Here is a 6,814-nt window from a genome sequence, read left to right as displayed (position 1 = left end):
GTCTGACATGATCCAAAATGTTTTATCACATGCAAATCCTTACACCAAGGAAAGCAAAATCAAATACACAGTACAACGTCAGTTATAACTAGTCAGGCAGCAATATGCAGAAAAGTGTTAGGAATCATCTTGAACTAAACAGGAGTTTGCAAAGCAATGCTAATGAACAGGAGGCAGATTTCACAGGCTGCATTAATAAGACAGGCAATTATTCCTTTCTCTTCAATGTTGGTAAGGCCTCAATTGGAATAACGAGTACAGCCCAGGGCCTGACATGTGATTTTTTTTCTTTGAAGGCTGGGGGGAATCTTTGTGGAAGGGAAATCTTTAAGAAGAGGTTACACAATTATTTCTCAAGGGTGAAGTAGATGAACTTGGTCTTGTCTTAGAGCTGAACTGAAGACACTCCAGAAGTCCCTCCCAGTCCCATATAACAATGCCTACATCTGTGAATATAAAGGTTAGTGCTTCTGGTTAAAAAGTAAGAAAAAATATTTTTAAGAGATAATGTCAAAATTAAACCGGAAAGTTACTGCTACACTCTTGGATTTTTGTGCACTGACCTAATGTCGGTATTAATGACTGCTGCATTAAGCCTTTTCCCAAAGATTTATATTTTACAACAATTTATAAATGGCCCAAACACGCTTAAATGTTTGTAGATTTTAAGATCAAAAACCCCTGTCTCCTCACTACAACATCCGTCTAAAGATGCAGACAATCTTCCAGAACTTAATTATGAGACGATAGCCACATCCTTCCTGAAAACAAAGGGCTTTCAGAGGAAAAGAGCAAATATCTTGCTCATCCCACTGTTGTTTTATCTCTGCACTAAGGGCTCTTCTCTTTGGAGCTAATTGCAAAGAAACAGTTTTGGCAGAAGTGGATGGTCTCTCTACCCTGGGAAAGAACAATTTCTACTGGACTTAATGCACTAGCACAGAGCAAGTCTGCCAGCATAACCAGAAACAGAGGCTGACAGCTCTGCATCCCAGGGAATGCATGACCCTGCACAAGCGGGTGTGCCACCAGCTTTTCTGTGTCCTAGGAGAGCCTTCAGCCACCCCCAGCTCACCCTGCTCTGATTGCACTGCAGTGCTGAGCAGAAACCAGGGTGAAAGCACCTCTGCCAAACAGACACCAACACTGGAGCAGCTGCAAGTGACGAGGATGATTCATCACTTGCTTTTGGGTTTTTACGGATGGAGCTCCAGCCTTCAGCCAGGGTAGTGAAGAGACAAACCAAGCCCTGATGTTGTCTAAACACACCCTCCCTACAAGCACCTCATTCAATACCTGATTCAATTATCAGGTATATGACACACTGAGCATAATTCCTTCCTGCAGATCTATCATTCAACTCCTTATAAACAAGCTCCCCTTTAAAGTGGCATTAAGTCAGCCCACATACAGTTAGACCTGGAGTTATAGTCCACAAGCACTGGCAATTTATTTTCCATATTTACCTGCATATGGTTTTCAGTGTATCAGGTACCAAACCCAAAGCAGCGTAAGTACTATGCAGTTATTCAAACCTGTTACTAGCAAATAATGTCAGTGAGCAGTTTACTAATTACCTGCAGAGGGAGGAAGCAGTCTAAGAAATTTTACGGCCTATCTAAGTACCTTGCCTTTGGGAACTCTTTAACTACCTTTACCCGTCAGCTTTTCCCTGATGCAACATCAACTTCAAACAGAAAATTAAACACGCACAAAGGAGAAAAGTACATCTAGATTGAGGCTGTGGTTTACTCCTGAAAAGCAAGTGTACCTTCCTAAGACACAGCTTCTTGGCTGTCCCTCCTGCTGCAGGAAGGACCTATAGCTGGCAAGAGGCAGGAGGACAACAGATATCATCTTAGGAGCAAAGTGGTATCAGCCATAAGATGGAGGAATGAATCCTACAAGGCAATGTAAGTCAGGACCTGTGACCACCCAACCTAAACAAAATCCACAGCATGCCCAGCAGCTGGGCAGCAGAGGATGGAGGCTGGTCTGGTTTGGAGGGAAGGCAGCTCAACCGTGCCCTCATGGCAGCATTAAGAGTGTTCCAGTTTCTCAGCAGTGAGCTTGCAGAAAGCTCAGCCTCCTTGCGACCATGCAGTGTGCATGGCTGCAGCGTCCGCAGAGGCGGTCTTTGGAGGAAACAAGGTATCCCCAAGGTCCCTTAGACCAGGAGCCAAAACAAGCCTTCTGGATCATCTGTGAGATCCCTCCTGCCTCCAGTCTCCTCCAAACAAGCCAGATATTCACCTGTTCTCGCTGTTTGCCCTGCTTCCCAGCGCTGTGGACAGGCTGCTTATTTTTAAGGGGCAACTTGCACAGAGGCTTAAGATCTCCAGCTATGAAATTATTCATGTTAATCTTCTACAGGAAGAAAAATGTTGAGTGGGAGGGTTGCCATCCCATATTTATCAGAGGAGAGGTTTCAGCTAAAATAAAATTAAACTTCTGGATAAAGCAAAAGATATAACCAGCTCCTAGGGGGTCGGAGTGTGCAGTTTACACTGGCTAGGTGGAAAGGGCTTCACTGATTCTGTCACATTTACTGGTCAGCCTCTGAAATCTTAAAATGGGTTCAGTGGAGCTTTCCTCCAACTGATAGCCATCCTGCTTAGACCACAAATCAGATTTCACCTTCATCTAACACCCATTTGTCGGGGGGATGCCTCTATTTCCCCTGCAAATTGCTGCAGCAGTTCTGGGGGGGGGCACATGCCCCCCCCCCCCCCCCCCCCAATGCCCTGGGGTGGTCCCCCTTCACCTGAAACACAAATGCAGAGAATGTGAGATGTCAAGCCTACAGGAGGGCAAGGGCTCGGGGTGATGAGTCCTGCAGCACAGTGTGTACCTGGAAAAGTCTGCACCTTAGAAATGCTGCTGGCTTTTCTTTCCACCAGCCCTCAGGGGCAGGCTGGCCAGGGGCTTAGCTGCAGACATTAAAGGGTTAGATTTATCACCCCTCAGATCCTTCTCCGGAGAAGTCAAGGATGTTTTAGAGACATACTGAATACAGATAACATTACCAGCTACTGGTCTGAATAACTGTCCATCCTGAAAATCAAATCAAATCAAACTCTCATTATCTACCAGGAAAAGACAAAATCCAGCAAGGCTTTTCAAATGTTATGCCAAAGTAGATGGGAGATTTTTGTTAAAATGCAGCACACGTTATCACTGCCCTCCTGGTTAGTGCCCACTGAGCAGGAATGGCCCGAGATATTGTAGGTATTTTTTCTAAGGTCTGCTGTGCTCAGCATGAGAGATTTCTGTTTACAAAGAACCCAAAATCTAGCATTTCCTATATAAAAGCAATGAAGAGCACAAATTCCAATTCTTTATACCATTTTTCTGGACCTGCAGCTGCTTTGACACTGTTGCCAGCAGGTGTCATTCACAGTCATCCCAGACAGAAAAAAAATGAGCCCGAACTTCACAAACCAATACTGCTACCTTGGTGCTCCACACTTTCCTAGGTATTTCACAGAGATCCCTAGGTGAAAGAGCAAAAAGGGGAAAGTTATACTGAATACATCCCCCGTGAAATGCAGCCCAGGCCCAGGCTACAGCTTTGAGGAGCTGTTACGATGATTGTTCACAGCAATCGAGCTCAGTGGAGGCTTTCGTGTTCAGCACACTGCATCATCTCCGGGGAGCTTCCTTTACAACACTTATAAATGAGAAAACAAGATAACTTTAGACTGCACAGCTGCGGGGTGCAGAAGAAAAGTGATAAAATAACACTGAATTAATTCATTCATTCAAAGGCCACGAAATTGTAATGCACGGATTTAATGAGGTTGGACACTAAAGAGCTAACAAATTTTTTAATAAAATTTAATTAAAAAAACCCACAGTTAAAAATGCCATACCCACCCCCCTCTGCTAATCTCCCAGGACCAGTTACAGGCAAGGCTTCCCACATTATGTAGGTCAGCGCCTACTATAAAATTCATCTGTTTTAGTGAAAATAGAGGGCAGGCACTGAAGACATGCTCCCTGACCCCAGCTCTTCAGAACCACGTAGTTAGAGATTGTTTTGTTTTTTCCTGTTCTGCCCCTCACAAGGCTGGAGTGCAGCTGCACCACGCAGATCAGGCTAATGCTTGTCATCAAAGCCTTGCACGAGCTCTTACAGCCACACAGCAATGCTTTATGGCTGTTGGGATGAACTGGGAACTCACAACTTAGACATATGCACTACTAATATTTGTAAAAATTATGTATTATAACTTGAATCTGATAAAAAGAGTAGAACACCATATTTTACTAAGATACTATACTGATGTATAGTAAAGTTTTCAGTTACTGGGAAAACACTGAATGGAGTAACTTTTTGGGTAGGTTTTAGTCTATTACTGCCACAAACTCCTGGATGCAGGCTGTGGTGAACACTGCCCCGGCCAGACACACAGCAGCCATTGGGGATCCACAGATCCAGTGGTGTCTCAGATCAAACCATTCCTTCCTACCCACAGGCACACTCCTCCTCACCTGCCTGGGAACAAAACATCTGCCCCCACAAAAAGCCCACATGCTGTCCCGCCCCAAGGAAGAGGAGGACCATCATGGGTGACAAATAAGTGGTATGGTATTTAGAGCATGAGGCATTCTTATTTCAGTCTGGTCAACCTGGGATAAGAACCTGAACAGGAGGAAAACAGGGGAAGAAACGATTTTTTTTTTTTTGCACAGAATATGTAGTAATTTCATGCTTCAAATCACGTGTGTGTATCACAGGGACACTAAGGCAGTAGCATCAGGACAGATGCGCAGCAGTTGCACAGGGTGGAGACTGGGGCTCTTCATCGTATTGCTGCACTGCTGAGTCAGAGCCCACAATTCACCACAATGCACTTGTGCGGTGCTGGCACTGGCTACTCTTGAGCAACAAAACTCCTGTAGCATTTTCTGCAGGGGCAGCTATAGCAACATACACAGTTCTGAACAGATTTCTGAGTAATTGAAATTCCCCTAGTTTTTCAAATAGATAATTTAGTCTTCATTTTTGTCTTGTACAGGCTTGTAAAGGTAGCCGATTTCACCTCAAGCGCTGTAACTTTCATACAAACTGAAGCACCTATAATCTGCTGACATGAAAAGTGTTGATATAAAACAGATGATTCCATGCATAAAGTCAGTTTATTTAGATATGAACTTGTATTCTTATATATATCACAATATGATAATTTCCTCTAGTGGCAGTATGATTCTTTCTATATGTATTGGGTTTGCATGACAAGGTTTTGGTAGCAGGGGGGCTACAGGGGTGGCTTCTGTAAGAAGCTGCTAGAAGCTTCCCCCGTGTCTAATGGGGCCAATGCCAGCTGGACCTGCTGCTGGCCAAGGCCAAGCTCGTCAGTGATGGTGGCAGCACCTCTGGGATAACATATTTAAGAAGGGGAAGAAGAAAACTGTGCAACTGCAGCTGAAAAGAGGAGTAAGACTACATGAGAGGAACAGCTCTGCAGCTCCCCAGGTCAGTGCAGAAGGCAGGGGGTGCTCCAGGCACTGGAGAAGAGATACCCCTGGCAGCCCATGGTGAAGCGCATGGTGAAGCTCGCTGTGCCCCCCAGCATGTGGAGGTTAATGGTGGAGCAGATCTCCACCTGCAGCCCATTGAGGATCCCACGCCAGAGCATGTGGGTGCCTGAAGGAGGCTGTGACCCCGTAGGCAGCCCGCGCTGGAGCAGGCTGCTGGCAGAACACATGGAGAGAGGAGCCCAGGCTGGGTCAGGGCTGCTGGCGGAACCTGTGACCCTGTGGAGGACCCAGGCTGTGCCTGAGGGGCTGCACCCCACCCGGGGACCCACACTCAGACCGGGCAGGGTGTGAGAAGCCTCCCCCTGAGGAGGTAGGAACAGCAGAGACAGCATATGATGCACTGACACCAGCCCATTCCCTGTTCCCCTGCGCCACCGGGCAGGAGGAGGGAGAGAAATCAGGAGTGAAGTTGAGCCCAAGAAGCAGGGAGGGGTGGGGGGGGAAGATGTGTCAAGATTTGGGTTTTAGTCCTCATTCTACTCTGATTTGATTAGTAATAAATTGAATTAACTTCCCCAAATCAAGTCTGGTTTGTCTGTGATGGTAATTGGTGAGTGACCTCCCTGTCCTTATCTTGACCCATGAGCCTTTAATTATATTTTCTCTCCCCTGTCCAGAGAGCAGCTTTGAGCACCTGGCATCCAGCCTGGGTCAGCCCACCACACCATGCCAGGAGAAACTCATAGTGAGAAAAGTGTGCATCACAGGGGGGGGTATTTCCAGCCTGCTGCCCCTTAGAGCAATTTAGGGAATGACACTGGTCCTGAATTTTGGAAATTTCTGCAAGCCGGGTATTGCTTACTAAACCTCCAGTGCCATGCTGACATATACCCACGTACTTGGTACAGCACTCTGCCCACTCACTCCCATAAAAGGGTCGGGGGGACAGAGACACCACTTTCAGAGCAGCTGTCCAGCTGCCTTACACATCACCCTCGTCACAGGAGCTTTTTTTGGCTTTTGGAAATTTGTAATGCCACCAAAGTCTCCCAATATAGCCTCAGCCATGGATCAGGTGCTCACAGGGGTTTGGTGTGAAGGACCAAGTCCTTAGGTTAGGCTGCATCTCAAACACCAGGAAACATCCCACAACAGAAAGTGCCACACACAGACACAGACCAACTTGCTCCAAATTTTTGTCACTGCCTGGAACAAAACACTGCCTGGTTGAGAAGCACAGACCATCTCAGGGAGGCCAGCCTCATGTTGTTCATCCCAAATGCTTATTTTTCCAATAAACTGTCACTTGCATAACCTACTTCCCTACAAG

General features: G+C 46.2%; 1 long non-coding RNA gene across 1 annotated transcript; it reads left to right on the top strand.

The window, feature by feature from the left end:
- The first annotated feature begins 309 nt into the window (after positions 1-309).
- Positions 310-5,197, top strand: LOC119154162. Its single transcript, XR_005106353.1, has 3 exons — positions 310-460; positions 4,479-4,586; positions 5,022-5,197. It is a non-coding gene; the product is annotated as an uncharacterized LOC119154162 (long non-coding RNA).
- The last annotated feature ends 1,617 nt before the right edge of the window (positions 5,198-6,814 follow it).

The sequence above is a fragment of the Falco rusticolus genome, chromosome 9 (assembly GCF_015220075.1).
Source record: "Falco rusticolus isolate bFalRus1 chromosome 9, bFalRus1.pri, whole genome shotgun sequence".
In the NCBI taxonomy this organism is placed as follows: Eukaryota; Metazoa; Chordata; class Aves; order Falconiformes; family Falconidae; genus Falco; species Falco rusticolus.
Note: the sequence above shows the minus strand (reverse complement) of the source record. Positions and strands in the feature narration are given on the sequence as shown.